Source organism: Protopterus annectens, chromosome 2.part1 (assembly GCF_019279795.1).
Source record: "Protopterus annectens isolate FY-2018-M chromosome 2.part1, PAN1.0, whole genome shotgun sequence".
Classification (NCBI taxonomy): domain Eukaryota; kingdom Metazoa; phylum Chordata; order Ceratodontiformes; family Protopteridae; genus Protopterus; species Protopterus annectens.
Window position 1 is genome coordinate 975,840,283 of NC_056729.1, and position 26,295 is coordinate 975,866,577.

The window sequence follows — 26,295 nt, forward strand, 5'->3', positions numbered from 1 at the left end:
GACTGCATCCATTGAGTGCATTTTGTGATTTAGACTGCTAGCATTTAGCTGCATAACCTTGAGGTTGTTTTTAGAGAGTATTTTTATGATGGGAATTTTGTTCTTATGACATTGCCTAAAAAAAGCACTATGGAGGTGGCACTATGTAGGTGGCAAAATCATTAGCCAGTAACCGAAAAACTGGGGGAGACAGATGAAGACCATCTCTGGCAAAACATTGAGGTCTGTTAATCATATCATCCCAGGCTGACAGATACTGGATTCCCTTTGAATGACATCAGAAACTAAGCTTGTTGTTGAAGTCAATCATGTTTTTGTTTGTATTGAGGAATCATCCTAGGTGAAGGTAAAATGGCGCTTAAGACTAGGAATATACCTGCCTGAGACACATAATCAGAGAGCTCATTCATGTCTCCCTTCCAGCAACCTTCAATTAGATGAGTTCTAACTGCACACTCCTGCCACCAGGGTACAGGGGAGCCCTCTCCAACAAAAGATGGCCTGGTTACATGCTCAAGTTATACAAACAGAACTAGATCCAGCAGGTCTGAATCTAGTCTATGCTACAGCAAACAAAGTGCAACAATTTCAGAAAAACAAGTTCAAATAAGTAGTGATATGATAAAATGCAGTTCAAAAGTGCAATATACAGTGACAAATTCTACTTAAGTTTTGCAGAGATCAACAGCTGCCCTGGATTGATCAGATAAATACAGCAGAGCAGTAGCTGGTCACCGAACTCTGTGGAGCTTTGCTAAAGCAAGTGCAAACCTATGCAAAAGCAGTGCCTGTGTAGCAAATCAGAGCAAACTGATTTTAACAAATTAACCAATAAAAAAAGCTCAAAACTGAGCCCTGTTCCAGCAGACTTCAATCAGATGAGTTTTAACTGCATGCTTCAACCACTAGGGTGCAGGGGAACCCTCTCCAACAAAAGATAGCCTGGTTTAATGCTCACATTATACAAACAGAACTAGATTCAGCAGGTCTGAATCTAGTCTATGCTACAGAAAAGAAAGTGCAACAATTTCAGAAAAAAAAACTGTTCAAATAAGCAGGCACAATACACCTTCAACCAGCAACTCCCAGCTCAGAAGGGCAGAGGCTACACTCTCCACCAAGATTGTAGTCCACAAACCTTCTTAATGTAAAATAACTGGCCTGAAGCCCAAGTACTTAAGCCAGAACTTAGACACTTTTAGAATAACAGACACAATAAGCCTTCCACCAGTAATTCCCAACTTAGAAGGATATAAGCTAACTCTCCTGCCACAAGAGTGTAGACCACATACTTTCTTAATGTAAAACAACTAGCCTGAAGCACAAGTGCTTAAACCAAAACTAAGAGGCTTAGAATAACAGTTACAATTTAATCAGGCTACTGAGAAGCAGTAATAAATGCAGCAGAATAAATGCAATTAAACACTTTTTAAGAACAAACAGCAAAAGCAAAACAAAGTAATAAAATAGGAAGAAACACAAAGACAGTAAAAACAGCTGAATAAAGTGCAATTTTTTAAGTTAAGTGGGAAGGGAGGAAACAGAAGATAATTCATGATTAAGAAACTAAGGGGGGGGGGGCCTTCCCAAATGATGTCTCTGTACTCAGTAGAATGAGCTGACGAGATGGGACTGGGAGGACTGTCCAAAATCAGATTTATAGTAGGGGCAGGCAACTCAAAAGCCACCAATAATATGCAGACGGAGATCAGTAATATTCAGGCAGAGTACAGCAAGCAAGCAAGCCAAGCAAGCACTGCGGCTAAATAGAGATATTTCTAGCTAAATGAGAAATGCTATTTCTCAACTTCTCCCACTAATTAGCAGATGTTATTCACTGTTTCCGTAACCATCTACTACATCTAGGCAGCCTGTCAACCCCCTGCCCCAACAGCTCCGCCCTTGAAGCAGCCACTTTCCTCAACACCTTCTTTATTGAAACCATCCAAAAACTAACCAATGCAGACAATATCTACCTGTTCCTATGAATTACATTAGGACTCATCTTTGTAAATTAAAGCCATGCTCACCCTCAGCTGACAATCTATCCGCCTATATTTCTTAAACATGCTGCAAATTTGATTTCTTACCCCATCTCCGTACTTCTAAAACAGATCCATCAAAGAAAATATAGTCCCTGATATTTGGAAAAAAATGTTTTACCACTTCACAAAGGTGGCAATTCCACTGACCCCTCTAATTTCAGACGTATTGCCATATTGTCTCCTCTCTCTAAAATACTCAAAATGTGTGTTGAAAAACAGCTCCTTAATCATCCGTTACATGAAAATCTCCTAACCCCTACCCAGCATGGTTTTCACTCTCAACACAGTACATCTACTGCACTATCTTTCACTCATACCATTGCCAAAGCTTGTGATGAAAATAAATTAGTCTCCTATTTATTCCTCGACCTCTCCAAGGCCTTTGATACCATCTCCCATCCTCTACTGCTGTACAAACTCTCTAATCTAAACCTTTCAGGCTGTACTATAAACTGGCTCAGTAGCTACATCTCAAATAGATGTCAATCCATCAAATGGCTATCATCCTTTTCTCCCTTCCTAACTGTAAAAAACGAGGTTCCCCAAGGCTCCATTCTTGGTCCCCTTCTCTTCAACATCTTTACTAACTCTGTCTTCACCTCATGCCCCTCTCTACTATTATCCAATATGCTGATGGCTCAACCATTATCTCCTGCTTAGACAATTTTAACAAATTACACCTATCACTCAGCAATCTCTACACTCTGTCAAAAAATGGTTAACATCAATCCAACTTCTGCCTAACCCTAAGAAAACCAAACTCCTCCTCTTTCTGCCAAAAACACTTGAACCTCTAAAATTCAATTTCACTGTCACATCCCAAAACAACACTTCAATTACCGTCAAAACTCACACTAAACTCCTTGGTGTGACAATAGATGACCAACTCAAATTCAACCTCCATATTCAACAAAGTATTTAAAAAATACTGGAAATTAGGGCTACTATATAGATACAAAAATTCCTATCCGAAAAATCCAAACCCACCCTTGCTCAGGTAATATTCAGGCAGATTACAGCAAGTAAGCCAAACAAGCACTCCTGCTAAATAGAGATATTTATGGCTAAATGAGGAATGCTGTTTCTCAGTTCCTCCCACTAATTAACTGATATTGTTTACTGTTTGCAAAGGAATTCTTTGCTAACTTTTCTAATTGACCCTAGTCAAGACCTCTTAGACCTCCAACAAAACAGAAAACTCAAAAACAAAATAAATGTACTACAACAATCAAATATAAAAATAGAAGTAACCAAAGCAAACAAATCTTAACTCATTACAGCCTAGTATGCCTCCTAGCAATTCTGCAGTTAGCACATACTGCACCTTTAGGCATCAAATATTGCTTGTTCATATTTGCATTAACAATTCCAAAACCATGGTACAAACAAAGTATCAGAATACTTTATCTTGTAGCATACATGATGGCAAATACAGTCGCATTGATATCTGACCGTTGTCAATGAGTATCTGTTAAAACTGTAAGGTGATAACTTAATTTTTTAAAGGCTCAAGCCACACCCACTAGGAGTTAAAGGTACACACTAAAAAGAGCTGTACTGGAGGGAATGAGTTAATTGAAAAACTTCACTTCAAAATAAAATGCAGATAGAGATCAACAATAGTCAGGAAAATGTACAGCAAGCAAGACAAGCAAGCACTCCAGCTAAACAGAGATATTTCTAGCTAAATGAGGAATGTTATTTCTCAGCTCTTCCCACTTAATAGCTGATGTTATTCACTGTTTACAAAGAAATTCTTTGCTAACTTTTCTAACGGACCCTAGCCAAGACCTCTTAAAACTCAAACAGAACTGAAAACTTAAAACAAAACAAATGTAATATAAGAATTAGATACAAAATACAAGGAACCAAACCTTAAATGAAAAACTTCAACTCAAAATAAAATGCAGACAGAGATCAACAATATTCAGACAGAGTACAGCAAGCAAGCTAAACAAGCACTCCAGTTAAGTAGAGATATTTCTAGCTAAATGGGGAATGTTATTATAAAGTGTAACTGTAACAGAAGCAGCTATTCTGAAATAAACATACTCTTCCATGAGTATATGCTGCACCTGGCATGAGATACCGATATACCCTGTGATTCTGAATCATTTTTTGGCTCCTCACAGCTGATGGACACTCCTTCCTCTCCTTGACTAGTTCATGGCTATAACTGCTGAAGGCCCTGAAAGGGGCAGGGCTTTCAGGTGCTGTTCTAAAGAGAGAAAAACATTTCTGTACCCGATTTACTGACCACTGGGGATGACTGCTAGTAGAGTTTTGTGAAGTTCCTCAATATTAAGAGGATGCCTGGCACAGCCTTGTCTGGGAGTTAACTGCTACCATTGGCATCTGCTGCAACAGTGTGCAGTGCAGGCACCACACCTGAATATTTGTCATCATGACCTTCTATGTCAGTGGGTAGAAGATGTCATAAAAAGTGTACCTGAATATATAAGGCAGATCTATGACCTGTGATTTTAAATATCATTAAAAGGACCATTGCAGGACATTTAATACATGATGCTTGTATTTCTTGTTACTGGCTTTTCAATTCAGTAACAGATTTTTATTACAAAGCAACCAGAATGCAGCGCACTCAGTTTCTCAGTCAGGCACTAAATCAAAAAATAAACAGTTATAGTGATGTGAAAGGTGACAACAGTAAGATGGAACAGGATAAGATTCTTACTAAGTGTATAGTGCTGGGTAAACAGTGTAATAAAACAGATGTAAAACTAATAAACTGTTGCCTGCCAATGGATCGACTTTTAACTTTTAGGGAAAAAACTATGGATGAGTGAATGGCACACATTTTGGATTTGTCCAGAATACTATCTACAGAAAAAAAAAAGAAAACCATAAGAGAGTGAAATGTTTTACCAGCTTTGAAAGTCAGTAAAAATACTTAACACTGTGGAACAGACAGCAGCATATCTTGCAACGGCTTTGATTAAGAATTCTAAACAAATCCAAAATAATGGGAGGACGAATGGGTAAACCAGGCACATTTTTAAATATGTTTTAATTCACTTGAAAAGTTAATAGAACAACAGGTTTTGCATCAACATGCATTTTCAGAACAATAGGAAGCATGGAATTCTGTCTGGTATTAATGAATGATTGTATTTCTCTGTGATTTATCATAAATTCAAAACCTTAATGAGGGACAAGGCAAACTTATGAAGCAAAATCAGGAACATATGAAAAGCTTGGACAGAAAGCAAAATGAAGTGCTCCTCTGTGGAATTATCCAAATTAGAGGCTACTAGAAATTTCAGCATAATGCACACTATCACAATGTAGTAAACAATTGTCTTCTATGGATTGATCATTTTACTGAATCTTCGTTTTCACAGATGAGCAAATTAATCCACATGTTTTCTTATCAGCACTTATTCCTTGTGGTATAACATACAGATGTACTGTACAATAGGTCAGTCATTGAAATGATTCACACATCGATAGTTTTCTCCCTAAAATCCATTGGTAGACAATGATTTATTAGTTTTACATTTGTTTTATATATGCCATACTAAGAATCTTATCCTGTTCCATCTTACTTTGTTTAACTTTCATTTACATATAGCTACACACATTTATTTATTTATTTATGCACATATTTTATTTTCTTTATTGTCTGAGTGACTGTGCTGCATTCTGTTGCAGAGTTGCAGACTGCAGAAAATAGGCCGACCCACTACAGAACTGTTTTTCTCCCCTCTAATACATCATCAGAAGGCATGGCTGGAGGAATTGGGCAATTGCTCAGCATATAGTAAACAAAAACACTATTTTATTAACCTTAATAAAAATATAGGTCAACTTAAATAACTGAAGTAAACACTACACTAAACATTTTACAGTTACAATTGCCTTAGAGTTTATTTATTTGTTTATACTTGTTTACTGGCAGTAGAATACTTATGACTGTTGATCAATTTCAAGCCCAGCCTGGGAGAAACAGGCACACAGTGCAGGACACTAGAAGAAATAACAGCATGGGTCAGCAAAAGTTAATGAATTAATTACAACAAGACTTGTTAAAATGGATCTCAGTGAACAAACAATATCCTTTTTAAAACTAAGTAATAAATCTCAGTCTGTATATTATCAAGATACTTTTCCCCCATTTCTTCATGGATCAGTTCTATATTTCCTGCTATTTAGTATATTCATCAATAACATGCATAAAGTAGTTAAAATGTCTCCATAGTACAATATGTTCATAGCTCTACTCTCACATGTTCAGTAAAATCCATACTTCAGCTGCATAAATTTATGCAGGAAGCTTTACATACAACTGAACAATGGATAATCAACTTAAACCTTTTATTTAATGGAATTAAAACTAAACTATTTCTCTTCAGTCCTGATACCATCCAATAAAAAAACTCTAGCTTTCACATTACATCACTAAAACCTATTAGAATGCAACTAGTATCAAATACTAAATTAATAGGAGTCATCATCAATGACAAAATGTGACCAATGTTTGCATTAAGTAATCACAAAAACAATAAGAAACTAGGGATGTTTATACATTTCCTGTCAAATTATAGTAAGCTTGAAGCAGCTAGTATTACTTCAAAGTCTCCTGCATGTATCTCTAGTATTATTAACATTAATACACCTCACCTATACAAACCTGAGCAATGTAACAATAAAATAACAGAGTTTGCTGCCAGTCTTCTCACTACATCACACCACTGCCTGGCTTTGCAGACAATCACATGGCTGGAACTTCAGAATGATGCTGTGTACTCTCAGCTCAAGTTAGTTTGCACAGTCAGTCCACGAAGATAGCCAGCAATAAGTAACATAGTCTACCCAGTTTGGTTTCATCAAAGGCAGATCATGCCCACTCAACCTGATGAACTTCTCTGGAAAGGTCACCAAAGCAATGGATGAGGGGAAAAAAGTGCACACTGCCTACCTTGACCTGGCCAAGCTTCGGACACAATACCCCACTTCAGTATTGCTGACATACAAAATTAGGTATAAACCTCTAGGTCACCCACTGGATAGCCAACTGACTCACAAATAGTACCTAAGAAGTTAGGATGGGAGAGTTTGCTTCCACAAAGAGGCCAGTCACTAGCAGAGTCCCTCAGGGCTTGGTGCTGAAACATTTCCTTTTTGGTATCTATTTCTTAACAGGTCAAGACCAACTTCAGAGGCTTCTGGCTGACCAAGTTTGCAGATGATTGCAAACTGGGTGCAGTCATAGAATTCCTGAATGCCACAAATACCTTCTAAGAAGTCATGGCTTAGACAAATAACTGGTGCCAGAGGGTAAACATTTGAAATGCTGGGACCCACTAGAGTGAGTCCTGAAACAGGGAGACTGAATGGTTGAAAAAATAGACTTATATATACTAAGTCCTAGATGGCCATTTCTCATAATATTCCTTTTCTCCAAGATATAATGATTTCAAGTTAGTATATATAATAAAACACAAGCTGGCAGGTTCAGTCTTCACAGCATGCACCAAGCACAAAAGATAATATAAAATCTTGATGTTTTAATGTAAAAAAATATAAACTACATTAGCGCTTTTGGTTAAACAGTGTAAACTTCATCAGACAATGATACAATATAAAACAAACATTTAAATAGTGTGCACTTCATCTAATTGGACACTAGGAAACAGCAAGCAATAACAAGAAAAATTAACTCCTCAGTCTCAGTATTACATCCCAAATATATATAAAAAATGACTTATGTTGATTAAAAACACAACTAGTTTAAAAGACCCTTTCTCTACCAATTTTATATATATATATTCTAAAAGGAAATGTTCCTAGATCAGTGATACATTCCTTACTGCATTGTCATGTTCATTGTGCTATTTTATTTCTTTCAAGAGATTTTAATTTTAAAACAGGGGTAATAGAAGTCCTTTCATCAATACCTGGCCATTTGTCAGCATGCAGTCAAATCTGCCATCTAAGTTCTTTTAATTCTAAGAATACTCCCCAAGGCCTTTTGTCATTAATATCCACGTGGTCTACAGCCATGAACCTGAAATTATGATTAGTATTGTCATGAATGTGTCTACCTAAAGCATTGTTCACATTGTTTTTTCTAATGGCATAGTCGTTCGTAATTTCTATGGGTAAATTTTCTTTCAGTTTTGCCTATGTAGAACACAGGACACAGGTCGCATATAGCCACGTAAACAACTGCTTTTCAAGAACAATTATATCTCCCTTTAATGCAATATTCAAAATTGTTAATGGTGAATGTGTCTCCAGTTATAATTTTGTGAGAGGATTAGAAATAAAGTTATTTACAACAACAGGCAACAACCCCAGGTGGGGTTTCAAGCCATGGGGTTTCAAGGGCCCCGACCCAAGAACAAGAACTGGAGAACATGAGTGTCCATTACGATGATTTTTGTGATATGGATACTTGTGTTGAACTTTTAAACAAAGTGTTTTGAAATAGGCCATGAGTTTGAACACAGTACTAACAACTACACTGTTGTGTTCAATCATCAAAAAAGATTCTGCTGTTTATAATTATTCTAGGTTATGCATTGAGGAGACTATGGCTGATTTGATCTTGAAAGGAATGACTTTTGTTCCAGCTAGAAAGTTTAATGTTATTGATACAATTATAGATTTTAAAATGTATTTGAGAAAGTTGAATCTGACATTATTGTATGAGAATGAAGCATAGTTAGACACTTGCAATAATAACATTTTAGAATTAGTTCCACATATAACCCCCCCTTGCATCATAAGCTTGCAATATATGAGAAATTGTGTGAGTTAGATCTTTACAATTTGAATAACTACAAGGGAGTTCAAAGTTTTGTGAATATTTATCAGTAAGGACGTAACAGCTTGGAATTCTTACAGAAGCAGGATGTGTGGGTCATCAAACCAGACAAGGGGGTGGTGTGGTAGTCATGGATGTTTCCATGTATATTGATAAAATGCAAAGTATTCTTGATACTGAAAATTATAGAGAGGTTTCCCTTAACTAGTTAAATGAGGCATACAAGAAAATTCACGGCCAATTAAATGACATATTCTTGGAGAAGAGAATTTTCTTTATAAAATTATTCGAACATCATCACTCCTAGAGTTCCAGTGCTTTTTGGCATCCCCCAAATCCACAAGGACCTTTTAGACACCCCCATTAGATCTTTGGTGTAATGGGTTAACAAAATGTACTGGAATACAAAATAGACCAGAACAAAATAAATGTTATCCTGGAATTGTTGGAGACAGTGCTAACTAACAATTACTTCTCCTTCAACAATAAATATTTTCTGCAAACAACCGGTGTGGCCATGGGGTCAGCTTGCGGTGGGGCATTTGCAAATATGGTCATGGCACACTGGGAGAGACCGTCTGTATTCCAGTCAGACTATCGTCCCAACATCAAAATGTATTATAGTTACCAGGATGACATCAGTTTAATTTGGAAAGGTCCTTTATCAATGTTGGACCAATTCTTAGAATACATTAACACCACAACTACCTTTTTACATTTTACTTGGGTCATTAATTTAGATCACATGGACTATTTAGATGTCCATTTGTTCAAAGATAAAACCAACAGAAGGTATGCTTCTGCAATTTACAGAAAATAAACTTATTCGAACTCTTTTCTGCACTATAGTAGTTCCCACCCGGACCACTAGAAGAGATCAGTGGTTAAAGGGTAGCTGGTAAGAGCTGCCCACATGGTTTTCAGGGTCGAGGACTTCAATTTAGAGTGCACAAACTTAAAAACTATGTTTTTAAAAAGAGCATATCCTGTAGATCTACTTACTGAATTAATAAGAGAAGTTACAGAGAAGAGAGAAATAGGTCATTTCAAACCTATTGTTGGTAATAACATTTCAAATAGGGACTTGTTGAACATAGAATTCATGGCACCAGAGATGCGAAGCGTTACTTTCCTTAAATCTTTGATTGTCACATTTAGTTCTGATTCTCACAGTCTAAAGTGCAGTTTTCAGAAGAATTGGGATATTTTAATGGAGGATGTTGGTATCAGAACTCATTTAGGTGACAAACCATTAATAACATATAGGAAAGGCAAGAACTTAAAGGACCTTCTTAGAAATAGGCATGTTCAGAACAAGTCAGGTCATTTGGGTACTTATAAATGTGGATCATGTAAATGGTGCCACAAAATTATAATGGGAGACACGTTCACCATTAACAATTTTGAATACTGCATTAAAGCGAGATATAATTGTTCTTCAAAGGCAGTTGTTAATGTGGCTATATGCGACCTGTGTCCTGTGTTCTACATAGGCAAAGCTGAAAGAAAATTTACCCATAGAATTTACGAACATGATTATGCTATTAGTAAAAACAACTTGAACAATGCTTTAGGTAGACACATTCATGACAATACTAATCATAATTTCAGGTTCATGGCTATAGACCACATGGATATTAATGACAAAAGGCCTTGGGAAGTATTCTTAGAATTAAAAGAACTTAGATGGCAGATTTGACTGCATGCTGACAAATGGCCAGGTATTGATGAAAGGACTTCTATTACCCCTGTTTTAAAATTAAAATCTCTTGAAAGAAATAAAATAGCACAATGAACATGACAATGCAGTAAGGAATGTATCACTGATCTAGGAACATTTCCTTTTAGAATATATATATATAAAATTGGTAGCGAAAGGGTCTTTTGAACTTGTTGTGTTTTTAATCAACATAAGTAATTTTTTATATATATATTTGGGATGTAATACTGAGACTGAGGGGTTCATTTTTCTTGTTATTGCTTGCTGTTTCCTAGTGTCCAATCAGAATGAAGTCCACACTATATAAATGTTTGTTTTATATTTTATCATTGTCTGATGAAGTTTACACTGTTTAAACAAAAGCGCTGTTAGAGAAAAATACTTCAAAAGACCAAAAGCATAAGGTTCAGTTCAGGTATCTTTATTTTTGCGCAAGGAGACAAAAAATGCAGTTACAGAGTTTGTCTGACTAAATCAGGAAGTGTCACAGTTATTATACCTTTCTTTCAAGACATTGCCCACTACGACTGACGTAGCAGATCACCAGTTCACAATTCTGTTATTTTACAGATATTTCTCATGTTTCTAGATGACTCTTCAAAGTTTAAAAAAGATTTTTCAGTAAACAGGATGGCCTTGATGACCACTGGTCAATTATAACTTTCTTGCTATGTGATGTTACAAGTCTAGGTACTATGGCTAATTTAAGCACGATGCAAGTACAGATTTCTGAAGTAGTTTATTGTTCATTATATCTAACTATCTTGCAGCTTGTGCACTTTTTCATCAACACGAACAGAGCTTATTGTCTATAATGAATGGATCTACAGAAATTATTATTATTCTCCTTTTAATTTCCTGACCTAGCAGAAAATCACCTGCTTTCCAGTACATTTCCAAGGCATAAACATGTATTTTGCTGTGCTAGCAAACTAGGTCAGAGTGCATCTTGCAGTGTCAGAAAGCACAATTTCAGAAAAGCACATTTTCAGTCTCGAATAAAACTAATGCTGCATATAGAATAAAAACGTGTTAATCTTCCCTTATTAAAATAAGCATTGCACACATATGTTAATACATATTTTTCTAACATTTCCCCCCTGCTAATACTTTTTATTCTATTTCAAAAGCATAAACAGTTTGTTTCTTCTCCTAACATCTTCCTTTGAGGATTTGCAGCTAAGAGAGTCATTCAGTTTAAACTTATGAAAGTGTTTCCTTTTTCAACAGTTCTTCAATTTCAGTACTTTGATACAAAGTCTCAGAAACTGACATGTCTATAAAATCTTTGATTAATTTTTTCATGCAGGGAATTCCACAGCAAATGCATGCTCCTAACAATAGTAATCCCACACAAATAGCAATCAGGATGTTCATTAGGATGGAACCCCATCCCCAAACATATTCTGGAAAAAGTCCGTCAGTGGGTTTGGGCCTGGCCTGGTCATGTCTGACACTTGTTGGATCACTTCCAAATGATCATTAATTTCATGCTTATTGTCGGGAATGAACGAACAGCACTCGTCTTTGATTAAAGTGCACGTACCACCTCTCGCCGCTAGGGTGAAGTCAAGAGTCATGCGGTTTTGAAGCACCACAGTTCTCATTGTATTCAGTTCATCAGTCATTAATTCAAGAGCAGAAAAAGTTGCATTGCTCATGACCTCGAGAAGTTTGGATAGCTTTCTCAGTTCCCAAATTGATTTAACTGCACCATATGCAGGGGTTATGCCAGCCCAGGATATGATAGTGTCACTCAAGTCCATGTGTGCTAGTTTACTTTTGTCTTTCACAGAGTTATGGTTCCTCCAGCCTGCTACGATCTGTCCCACTGGATTCTCAGGTTTCTTGATTGGATTTTCAGATTTCTTTGCGACATCTCTGATGTTTCAAATTCTCCCATGAGGCAAAGCTGTAGTGTGTCGTATGGCCGGGACCAAGTAACCCAAAAAACAACTGCCGGACCAATTCTCAGGCAACCATTTGTATGCCTTTTTCCCACATATGAAATAACAGTTTTCTGCCTTAGTATTGATATACACCTTCCCTGCATGAAACATTTTCTTATCTATAATAGACAGTTGTTTTAAAAGAACAGGATTATGTTGTCTATCACTGACAGTTTTATGCAAGGACTCAAAGTATGAGTCATAATCTGTATCACAAATTGTTTCTGTATTTTTAGCATTTTTAGGTTTAATATAACATTTATAAGAAACAGTCACATTACATCTACTCCAACCTACTTGAATAGCGTCATTCTTAAAAAAGTATACAATTCCTGTTTGTGTAACAGGCAGAAATAATGCAATTTTGTCTCTAGATTTTACAGGTGTAGTCTCAAAAATCAAGTTTTCCCAGGTCTCATTGACCCCTAGGGGGACAGCAGCCATCAATAATCCCCCATATGCTGTTGGTATAGCTGTGCAAATCCAACAATTTGAAATATTAAAAGTCTCAGCATACACATATTTGATTGCTTGGTAAGTGTTAAAGTTCGGATGCCAGTCTATGAGTGTTGAATCACGTTTGTTCAGTCTAGCTGGTGTGGCTGAAGAAAAGAAAGGCCACAGCAAAAGCCACAGCAAAAAGAACATTGTCACTAATGCAGTTATTAAGATGATTATGCAACACTGCTGAATATACTGCTGAAATCGTACAGAATTTCTATTGTCTCTAGGTCTTGTCGTCATTTTACTGCTGCTGTGTGTTAGCAAGAGTTTTATCAAGTTCAAAGTTTTTGACTAGTTTACAGTGTGTCAAATGAATCCAAGATGAACGTTCCACAATCTTGACTGCTGTGGGCGTGCTCAGCAGTACTTGATACGGACCTTCCCACTTTGGTGTCGTCCAATTCTTCTTTTTGATTGTCTTCACCCAGACCCAAGTGCCTGGGGCTACTGCTACTTCGAAGGGGTTAGTTTGGTCTTTATCTGAAACAGAATTAAACTGTAAAAGATGTTTGTTATTTAGCATATTCCTCATGTAATCTGCAAGTGTCCAATCTGCTTCCTTGTCTGCAGGCATGAGAGATTTCCACTGAGGGATATAATACACTCTTCCGAAAATCTTTTCGAAAGGTGTCAATCCTTTTGCATTCGGAACAGTTCTCATGCTGAACAGTGCCAGGGGCAAACAGTACACCCAATTCTTTTGTGTTTCTGCTATAAGTTTCTTAAGCTTATTCTTTAAAACTCCATTGTGCCTTTCTACCAACCCTGCAGATTGAGGGGTGATATGCACAGTGATGTTTTAAAGAAATCCCAAAATAGTGACTTAGCTGTTGTATAGTTTGGTTAACGAAATGTGTACCATTGTCACTGTAGATCCTTTCCGGTATGCCAAATCTAGGAATAATCTCTTTAACTAGGGTCTTTGCAACAGTGGCTGCATCTGGTTTACTAGTTGGAAAGGCCTCCACCCATTTGGAGAACATATCCACAATGACAAGGCAGTACTTTTTGTTTTCACATTTGCTCAGTTCTATGAAATCCATACAGATAGTATGAAACGGATAAGGTGGTGTAGGGAAACTCCCTTGCTTGGGCTTTAATGCCCCTTGTGCATGATGCTTATTACAAGTGTGACATGACAGGCAAAATTATTTAGTGTAGTTTGAAAACCCATATGTAGCGAACACCTAATTCACTAACTGTACCATCCCCCCTGTTGAGACATGGCTCTGCCCATGGCTCAACAAAGCTGCATATTTAAATAAATTAGATGGTAATATTGGTTTTCCCTCTTTGGAGATGTACAGCCCTTCTTTGAGAATTGCTCCTCGTCTTTTCCATTTTTGTTTTTCAGCCTGTGTAGTAAGTGTCTGCATTGTTTTCAACATTTCTAAGTCTAAAATCTCAGAAGGTTGTAATTTCTCGTTCAAAAGAAATGCTTCTGAGGCTGCTTGCTTTGCAGCTGTGTCAGCTCTCGCATTGCCTTTTGAAATCCTATCTTGTTGTTTTGTATGAGCTATGCATTTACAAATAGCTACTTTCTGAGGCAACTGAATAGAATCTAACAAATCTAAAATAAACTGTGCATGATTAATCGGTTTGCCAGTAGATGTCACCATTCCTCGATTCTTCCACTGTTGTGCAAAAACATGTACAGTAGAAAAAGCAAACTGGCTGTCTGTAAAAATGTTTACGCTTTTACCCTTTGCTAAGGTGCATGCCGTGTCAAGGCAATCAACTCTGCTGCTTGTGCAGATAAGTTATGTGGTAGAGGTTTCGCTTCTACAATCTCAGTATCAGAAACTACTGCATAACCTGTTAGGTTCTGTCCTGTAGGACTCCTTTTGCATGAGCCATCCACATAATATGTCACCTCGACATCATCCAAGGGAACATCCGTGAGGTCTTTTCTAGGCAGTGCCTTTTGCTCAATTACCTGCAGGCAGTTATGGGGTGTGCCATCCACAGGAGTTGGGAGCAAGGTAGACGGATTCAAAGTAGTACATCATTCAATTGTCATGTGAGGTTGGCTTAGCAATATAGTCATACAAGAAAGATGCCTAGCAGGGGAAAGATATGCTATTTTTTCTTGCAGTAAAATGATTGCGACTGCATGAGGCACTCTCAATGTGAGAAGGTGGAATAACACTACTGAGGCTGAAGCCTGCACTGCCATTGCAGCTGCAACTACTGCTTGTACACAGTGGGGTAGAGACCATGCCACTGGGTCCAGTTGTGATGAATAATAAGCAATGGGGCGTTGCTTGTCCCCATGCTGTTGAGTCAATACTGATGTCATATAACCTTGCTTGCAATCTACAATTTGGAAAAAACGTTTGTGATAATTTGGTAATCCTAAAACTAATGATGATGCTATTAATTGTTTCAGCTTGCAGAAAATTAATTCTGCTTCTGGTGTCCACTGTATTAAATCTTGTGCTGCCATGGGCTTCTTAAAAATCAGGTCGGTTAAAGGTGCAGATTCCAAAGCATAGTTTGGGATCCAGCTCCGACAAAAATTAGTCGTACCCAGGAAGGACATAATTTCCTTCTTGGTTGTGGGTTTTGGTGCTTGTAAGATCGCTACTTTTCTGTCCTCATCTAATGTTCTGCCATCTTTGGATATTACATATCCAAGGTATTTCGCTTGTTTTCTCCAAAGCTGCAATTTATTTTTGCTTACTTTATGTCCTTCAACTGCTAGGAATTTTAATAATGCTATAGTATCTTCCTTACAATCTTGCTGGGTAGGGGCGGCCAGCAGGATGTCATCAACATAAAGTAAAATTTGGCTACCTCTTGGTGGGATAAATCCCGCTAAATTACTTGTCATCTCTTGTGAGAATATTGTTGGACTTTTACTATAACCCTGTGGTAGTCATGTATATGTATACCGCTTCCCCTGAAATGTAAATGCAAACCAATACTGGCTGTCAGGGTGTATCGGTATTGAAAAGAATGCATTGCTGATATCTACCACAGAAAAGTACTTCTGTTGAGGTTTTAAATCATTCAACAAGGTATGTGGATCTGGCACCGTAGGTGCTCTTGGTATTACTGCGTCATTTACAGCTTGTAAATCTTGGACCATACGCCATTCTCCGTTTGCTTTTCTAACTGGGAATAAGGGTGTGTTACGTGGCAAATCGGGAGATTCCACCAGTATTCCTTTCTTAAGCAAAGCTGCTATGATAGGTTTAATACCTGCCTCTCCATCTTTTCTCAAGGGGTACTGTCTCTTTTGTGGTCTGAATGCTGACTTTGGCATGATAGTAACTGGTCCTGCTGTACAAATAAGTCCTACTTCTGATTTTCCTGTTGACCAGAGAGTTTCTGGTATGTCTAACAAAGTTTTTTCTTCCTCTTCTAATATGAGGGCTTCTCAGCTGTCTTTGCTGGACTGCAAGTGTACAGCTGGATGTGTTTGTGTTATCCAGTTCAGTTTCTGTCTTTGTATTCTCTGTTCTGACAGTTCTGATTCTGTCTGTTTTTCCCATTTTGTGACTTTTTCTCCTAGGTCTATCCATTTTAAATCTTCCTCTTTAGTTAAACTAACATGCGGTATTAGATTCTATTTGTAAAGTGAAAAGAACTCCTGGGGTAATGAACAGCTAACTACACTGTTCCCTTTCATGTCCCAGTACAAATTACACAGTACTAATCTGTTTGCATGATTTCTAAACAATTCTTGTTCATATTCTTTGTCAGGTCCTGGTGTATTACAATAATACAGAGTACAGTGTAACAGGTGTTGTATGTCAATGCAAAGGGAGGGAACTTACTGATAGCTACATTCATTAACTCTTCAGTTACTGCTCCAGGGCCAGTTGTAACTAAATCCTGGCTGTACCAGTAAAATGTCTCACCTTCCGTTTGCACTGCAAAAGTATTAGTCTGTTGTTGTGTTCCATACCCTACATGGTTGGAACTACTGCTATGCCTAATAGTTGCATAAGATCTCTGCCCAAAAGGTTCACTGGGTATTTTGCAGAAACAACAATTTTGCTTTTCTGGGTTAATCCTGAAACAGGATCTGTTATTGTAATGTTATGGGAGAGAGGCTCCCGATACTGCTGTCCATTAGCTGCTTTTACTAGTATAAAGTCATGTGATTCTGAATTTTCTGGTAGTTTGGAGGGTGTACCAGGGTTCGTGATGCCCCTGAATCACACAAAAATTTGACTTCCCTCCCTTCTACCAGGAGTGTCACTTCTGGTTTTGTGTCAGACAAATAGAGCTCTAAGCTCAGTAAGGCTAGGTCTAATATTTCGTTTTCTTCACTATCGGTAGCTTCCTGCACTTCCTCTATTATCACATTCTCTGCTCCTTCTATCACATTGTCATTTGTCTTTTCTCTATTATTCCTATCTAGTGATTCCTGACTTTCATATAGTCAGTCCTCACCCTCATCGTTTTTGTCTTCCACTGCTGCCTTCTTATTTTTCCTGCAATCCCTTGCCATGTGTCCTTTTTTCCCGCATTTGAAGCACTCACCTCTTTTCTTTCTCCCTTCAAAGTCCTCTGATCACTGATCAGATTGTTTGTTTCCCTGGGCATTCTTTTTGCCCTTTTGTCCGGACTGTACTAAATAAACTTCTCCATCTTCTACAGCAAATACTTGGGCTTTCTTTTTCTTTTTGTTGTTAAAATGCCTTTCGGCATGTCTAGCATATTCAAGCAGTGATTGTAATCTGCTTGTACGATGGTCTACCATATGTTTAGTAATGAAACTACTTATGGGTGCAATACTGCCTTTCAAAAATGCATTCTTTAAATGCTGCTCATATGGGGAATCTTGTGTCTGATCTTCAGGCACTTGCATTCCACAGTGATTGTTAAAACATTCCAATAATCTGGAAAAATATCTATCAACAGTTTCACTTTTTTGTTGGATGCATTGATTAATGCAAGTCCAGTCTGCCCTAGGCTTCCATTTCTCAGAAATTCAGTCTGTTAGACCTTTCACTCTGTTGTCTAGTTCTGCGCTGCTATGTGGGAGGGGCCTAAGTGCAGCATCACGGGGATTCCAGTTGCCACTGATCATGTGCCAATCTGGACCTACTATTTGTCTGACCACTTTTTCTACTTCCTCTCCATTTAAGGTATAACTTAATCTCATGCCCTGTAAGTCTTCTAAGAACTTTCTAAAATTAACTTTTGGATGGGGAATTCCCTCTGTGGCTTTCCAGATGTCTTCCAGTGTCCACGGTCTGTATACTAAGAGAGTTGGGTTCTGCCCTTCTTGTCCTGCCTGAGGATTTGGTACTTCTATGAGTGGGCATATCTCTTCTTCACTCATAGCCCGTGAATTTCCATTCATTTGATATAATTCAATATCCCCTTTTAAATTACGTGCTCGAGACCTAGTCTCGATAGGATCTCTAACAAACGGTAGTGGTTTTATAGGAATGACTGGATATCATGGAGGTGGGTCAGTTTGTTCTTTTGCTTCATATTCTGGTAAGGGGGCTGGTAAGGGAACCGGAACTGGAGTGGGCGGAGGGGCCGATGCTATAACCAAGTTATTATCCTCTTTGTCTAGAAACATTGCTTTTGAATTTTTATTCTTTTGTTCTCTTCGGTTTGCTTCCTCAATCCACCTGTGTGCCTGAGGAACTCCTAATTTACGCTGTTTTTTATCCCGACCTTTAGAATCGGTTTTTAACTGTCTAATAAGTTTGATAAGCGAGGATCTTTCTAGTTTCCCATCAAATTCATATTTATTAACCCATTTAGTATAATATTTGACGTTGTCGGCACGCTGTGATTGCATATATTTTGCGTCTTCGGTTAACGGTGGGCTTTGGGGCCTTTTCATTTTTGTGCACGTATTACCCATTTTGTTCTAACCTTTTTAAATGTTACGTAACCCTTTTGTTTTTAATGTGGTACCACCAAGTGTTTACAGTCTCTTCAGACTACCTGCCTACTTATTCTGTTTCTCTGATCTATGACAAGACAGCAATATTTCTATCCCTGAATTAAAAATTCTCACAGAACAAATACAATCAAGTCCCTGATCTAAAACAGAAAAAAGTAGATTCACCTTACCTGAGCCTCAGCGATTGGTCACTCACTGTTCAAATGGAACCCGCCTTCAGTCATAGATCAGAAAAGTGGCTGGCCTCTTTTGCACGACAATTCAGTCGGAGGTCTTTCAATGAAGAAGATCCGATGTGGTATCTTCCCTGCGCAGTTTCATGCCACCTGGCCCATCTGATCCCAGGCTAAATGAGGGTTTCCAGCTCCAAAGGACCAAAAAATGTTAGAGAAAAATACTTCAAAAGACCAAAAGCATAAGGTTCAGTTCAGGTATCTTTATTCTTGCGTTATTATACCTTTCTTTCAAGACATTGCCCACTACGACTGACGTAGCAGATCACCAGTTCACAATTCTGTTATTTTACAGATATTTCTCACGTTTCTAGCTGACTCTTCAAAGTTTAAAAAAGATTTTTCAGTAAACAGGATGGCCTTGATGACCACTGGTCAATTATAACTTTCTTGCTATGTGATGTTACAAGTCTAGTTACTATGGCTAATTTAAGCACAATGCAAGTACCGATTTCTGAAGCAGTTTATTGTTCATAATATCTAGCTATCTTGCAGCTTGTGCACTTTTTCATCAACATGAACAGAGCTTATTGTCTATAATGAATGGATCTATAGAAATTATTATTATTCTCCTTTTAATTTCCTGACCTAGCAGAAAATCACCTGCTTTCCAGTACATTTCCAAGGCATAAACATGTATTTTGCTGTGCTAGCAAACTAGGTCAGAGTACATCTTGCAGTGTCAGAAAGCACAATTTCAGTCTCAAATAAAACTAATGCTGCATATAGAATAAAAACGTGTTAATCTTCCCTTATTAAAATAAGCATTGCACACATATGTTAATACATATTTTTCTAACAGCGCTAACGTATTTTATATTTTTTTACATTAAAACATCAAGATTTTATATTATCTTTTGTGCTTCATGCTTGCTGTGAAGACTCAGCCTGCCAGTTTGTGTTTTATTTATTGGTCTGTTTGAGCATTTTGTTTCTTAAGTTAGTATATATAATTTTTGGGTGTGTGTGTTTGGGGACTTATCCCCCTCATCAGGGGTGCAGGGGGATCTTGTCCCCTACTGAAAAGAAATTTGAAGGAGAAGAGCCTTGTTTGAGATTCTGTCTTCTCCTGCATTTCCTTTCTTTTTTGTTTTTTTAGCATGTCGGCACTTGGTATTTTGAGTGCCAATATTTCAATAGGGAGCTGGTGCCACAGCTGTAATCTAAAACTCAGTGCCAAGAAATGCATCATATCCTTTGGGAAGGTGGCTAACCCCTAGAAACTACCACAATAGCAAAACACTCTTAATAGTAGACCTGGTGGTCAGGAATCTGGGAATGCATGTAGACAGCAAAGTGACCTGTGACCATCATGTGTCTATGGTGGTAAGGAAATCATTCTGTTTTGTGCAACTTATAAGCAAGGATATGGCATTTGGGTCCAAAGATATCATTGTTCCACTGTAAGTGGTCCTCATCAGACCAATCATTAAGTACAACTTCTCCTCCAGTATGTACCTGACCAGACATATGCAACAACTAGAGCATCCACAGAGATTCCTCACAAAAAGAGTACATAGCATAAAGAACATGTTCTACAGGGACTGCCTCAAAGCCTTATTCCTATACTCAGTATCCCACAGGCTGCTGAGTGGTGATCTATGCCTAGCCTACAAAACATTCTCTGATCCCGCTCTAATGGATTTGTTGCACATCTGAAAGTAACAAATAGCATCATAATTACCTGATCTAGGGAACTTAATGTCACCTGCAACATAAACAGAACATGATGGATGGACAGATATGTGTCTTGGAGACTATCCTCTTCTGTGAAGCAAGCTTTCCATCTATTTTAAGCAGAGCTCTTTCATAACCCAATTCAAGCATATTTTGGATCAGTGGAGATATGACTGCTGTAAGTGTCTTCTTGTCTTTTAGACTGTGGGGTCATTGATGTAATATTTTGAGCAGAAGTTGATTATAATATTCTGCTTTTGGATTTAAGTGACTGCTCTAGCTCTGGTTTTCATATGGGTTTAAACCAGTGACCCACCAAGCTGATCAGTACTTCCTCACTGAGAGACACATCAGAGTTAAAACAGGATCCTTCCAATCAGAATCTGCATCTATTACCAAAGGTATACCAAACAGATTCATTCTTGCCTCTCTCCTGTTCCCATATTCATTAACAGACTTCTTTGTGACCTTCGTCAGCTCTCACTTATGCTATATTCTGATGACATGCTCATTTACTGGTCAGGTCACTTACTTACCAACATTCAATGCCAACTCCACTCAGACTTATATGAGCTCTAGCAATGGCTCATAAACCATATAGCATTTCCCAACTCCACCAAGACAAAAACTATGCTTTTGGAAACTCCATAGAAAATTCACCAAGCGCCTGAATATTTAACTATATTTGACTTACACAGCCATTACATAGATACAACCTTCACATTCAAAACCTAGGATTATGGATTGATCAGTAATTAAACTTAAATATCCACCTAGACAAAGTGAGAGCCAAAACAAACTCCCTGCTCTTCTGGGCCAAAAAGATCTCCCCTTGTCTATCCCGACCAGCTAGAGCAGCCATTGGCAATGAGTTCTTCTTTCTCAACTTGAATATGGGTTTCCAAGTTTTGCTTCTGCCTCCAATTAAAAAATTGTCACACTCCAGACTATTTCTAATAGCGTTTGCTGATTCATTACAAACTTGTCTCTCTGAGCATCATTGTATTGCCTTAGAAAAAGCCAAATGGCTACACATAGAACAATGATCTACCCTACTTTTAGGATTCCAACTGTACAAACTACTACAGCTCCACACATTTACTCCCCTTGCAGCTAGACATCATGAAAAAGCCTCTTCATACAAGCTGAGACATTACTCACAAGCCACACCACCTCTCATTACCCCTAGAATTAAGCTCCACAACACTGCAGATGCTTTCTTATCTCAGGCACCTACTCTTTGGCAAGCCCCTCCCATTGAAATAAAGGAAATCAACAAAAATCAAAAATTAGAATGCAACTCAAAAAGAGCGTCTTCATTTAAGACAAATGTTCCTGCTTCATCATAGTACATATCACTTAACCTATTTCCTTTCCAACTCTTTTCCTGTATCAAAATTTACTGGAGTGACCCACTTTAGAGACTAATGTATATATTGTACATTACACTTTGCTTGATTGTACATTGCACTGTTCTTATTTACTAGAATCTACATAGAAAGTTTTTTTTTCTATGTAATTAGTCTGAACTATTGTTATTTCTTACATTTCTGTAGTTTTTGTTTGTGAAATGTTTAATGTTTCACCTGGGCTAAGCCTGAAACTTGTCAGGATTGATTAGTGTATTACCTCATAAACAGGATTGATCAGTGTATTACCTCATAAACAAATATACATATATATGTGTATTATGTACACACACACACACATATATATATATATATATATATATATATATATATATATATATATATATAGTAGATATGTGTGTGTATATGTATGTATAGGTTTATAGGATGATACTCGGTTGGCTCGGAGGCCCTTATAAGCCTAGCCAAGAATTTCACTCATGTTCCCACAAAGTCAGCACCTGTTTTCCTTGTCTAGCAGGGACACAGCTGGGATCCCAGGGGTATATTTTCTGTTTCCAATCCAGTCGTTCAGTTTCCTCTTAAAGAGGGCTAGTGAGGTACTCTGTTTGACATGGAGAGGAAGTCTATTCCACATATGGGGGAGTCATTGGGACACAAATCTATCCCACCAACAAGTTCTATTAATGTCACAGACCAGGTTGAGACCTTGCATGTGGGTTGCGTGAGTGGAGTTTGACTTATGGATATGTGGCAACTCCATCAACGCTGAGTCTGAGATGGCCTTGTATGCCAGACACAGGTCCCCTATAAACAGTCTGTATGAGACTGAGTAGAGGGACACGGATTTTAGCCTATCTGTATAGGATAGGAGTTTGAGACCCTAGATTTTCCTGGTCAGGAACCTCTGTGGTCTCTCCAACTGCTGCATGTGCTTGGCAAGGTACATGCAGAAAGGGGCATTATACTCGATAATGGTTCTGATAAGGGCGGAGTACAGGGGTGTTATGACCTCCTTGTTCCTAGATCCTGACCCTTACTTATGAGGTGGGCCATGTAGAAAGACTGCCATACAATGGAGGCAACATGATGGTTAAAAGTCAGGTTGCTATCAACCTGGGTGCTCAAGTCCCTCACAACTGATTGCATGCTTAGTACATTGTTATTAATGTGATAATTAGTGGGGATGACATTTTCCCCAAAGGGGATAATGATGCATTTCTTGGCATTAAGTTTGAGGCCATGCTTCTGGCACCAGTCATTAGTTTGGTTAAGGCCCTCTTGGAGGATGTTCATATCACTAGGGGAATTCATGACAGTGCCCAGCTTGCAGTCATCTGCAAACCTGGTCAGCCACAGACCACCTCAGAAACGTTTATCGCAAACAATAGAGGCCGCAAGACCAATCCTTGCGGTATGCTGCTTGTTACGGTTCTACTTCTAGAGGTGATGTGACACCTGTACAATGGCCCAGTAAGCAAGGATCCTCAATCCTCACCCCTAGCACCAGTGAGGGGCATCTACATTGGGAGGGATAACAAGTACGCACACAGTAAAGTACAATTTCCCTTAAGAGCACACAGAGATCACACACAGTAAAGTACAATTTCCCTTAAGAGCACACAGAGATAACAGTCAGTCTGGGGCTGGTTTCTCCCTTGCTCTCCAGATCCCCAATAAGACTCCCCACTGGCACAGCTATAGGGTACAGATCTTAGCCGAGTAGTCAAGCCAAAACCTCCAGTGCCCTCTCTGTCCAACCAGTGCTTCGTGTCCCTGCCCAAGTAGCTGACACACACACACACACACACACACACACACACACACACACACACACACACACACACACACACACACACACACACACACACACACACTTTGAGATTTGGTTTATACACAAACACACAGACACTCCTGGGGAAGACTTGCACAGGTTCTCCAGCTATGCCTGCACCTGCCAGGCTATAAAGTAGTAATCGCTGCCACAAACTACTAATAAAACTCTTACCAAAGGGTGTCCAATTATATTGTGCAATATCATTATCCAAATAGTAAGTGGACAAACAGCAAGGCTTATTTGGAGTGGCTTTGTACAGTATCACTATATACATGCAATGTACTCTAGAGCTTAAATTATCTCTACACAAAACAACCATAGTTGAAAGGAATAAAAACACAAGACAAATCTTCTCAGTTCAACACAGCACTAGTCAAGAGTTTAGATATCACAGGAAAATGCTTAAAATAATACTGGAGAATAGTCTGACATAAATATAAAAAACAGCTAGACTAAATCTGACTAAATTCCTATCTAACTCTAAGAGCAATCAGAGTTCTAAATAAACTTACATATAGAGCAAAGGCAGAGTACTGGTGAGTGATGTTCTTCAGACAAAATATAAAATGCTCTGATTCTCTCTCTGAGAAAGTCATAAACATAATACATCACTGCCGACAGTTTAGATTACATCATTCTTATCTGGTTCCCAGGCTAATAGAAACTCAAAGTTTTAACATTTCTTTGATCTTTCACCTGGCCAGGAAACTACAGTAATAAAAGCCATTATCTAGCAATTAACTCTGGTCTCAAAACAATAGATGGAATTCCTCAGTCCAGACATTATGTCTCTGAGCTTTGAGATCAAACAGTCAAACAATGCTTGACTTATCAGCTTTCTTCCACCAGAGTGCACTGTGGATACATTTTTGAAGTCCAACATTTAACACAGTTTTCTTACATTTAAGAAGACAAGCCTGTGGATTATATTCATATTTACAATGACATAGAATTATCTATAAAATTCTATCTAGCTAAACTGACAGCCTTCACATATCTTCACAGGTGGCTTCCCATATTTTGACTGAGTGGGTTCTATCAGTGAGCCAGTTAGCTACCCATCTGATAACATATGGGTTGATGCCTAGCTGGAAGAGTTTTTCTATTATGCCCAAGTTAGGAATAGTGTTGAAGGGTTTGGCTAGGTGAAGGTAGGCGGGGTGCACTGTCTTGCCCTCATCCATGGCTTTGGTGACTGTTTTGAAGAAAGCAACCAAGTTTAACAGGCACGATCTCCCTTTGACAAAAACAAACTGTGTGGGATGAAGCATTTGGAGGTTGCCAATGTCCTTGTTTATAAGGTCCTTGATAATGTATTCCAATAGGCTGATGGGCCTATAATTGCCTGGGTCAGTGGACGCTACACCTTTATGTAGAGGGATGACAGTGGCTATCCTCCATTCTGTTGGGATGAAGCCGGTGCACAGGCTTTGGTTGAATAGGGTGCCTAGTGGTGCTGAGAGCTCTTGCCTGAGTTCATGTAGTTCATGTAGGACACAGCCAGGGATGTTGTCAGGTCCCATGGAGGCTATATTTTTTACCTTTGAGAGGGCATTAATAAGCTGCTCCCTGGTGATGAGGGAAGGGTGGAAGGTGCTGGGGATGTCCTGGTTTACTGGTGGGGGGACAGGGGAGTGATGTTTTCACTGAACTTGTCTGCCAGCTGGTTGGCTATATCTATGGCTTTTGTGTATGTGGTATTCTTGACCACCAATGCAGAGCTGATTTGGGAGTTACCTCTGAGACTGCATATGCAAAGAAGGCCTTGTGATTATCCTTAGTGGATGTGGCCAATTTGGGCTCAAAGTTAGTCTTAGAGGATTTCACCAGTGACCTTATTTGCTTGCTCAGACAAAGGAGAGATTGCTTTCAGCTTGGCACCTGCTCCTTCTTGATCCTGGACAGCAATTTTTTCCCTTTTTATTAAAGAGTCTGTTTATTGCTGCTGTCCACCAGATAGGTTTACTCTTCCTTGAGGAAGATGATTTGGTCCTGTCAGGTACTGCTGAGTCCATGCAGCTATATAGGTGCCCATAAAGTTTTTTGGTGTAGGCTTGGCCATTAGTGCTTGATTCAACTGAAGGGGTGGTGGCTGTGAAACTGCGTATACCTGCTCTCAGGAGGTTGTAGAAAAGTTTTTTTGTTTGACCATGGCAAGGGGGGGTCAGGGGAGATGGTTGGTCAGATCTTACCAAGGGGAATGACACTCTAGGGGTGCTGCAGTGGCTACTCATGTTGGTTAGTAGCAGGTCCAGGATATTTTCACCTCTTGTAGGGGTGTCGACCAGC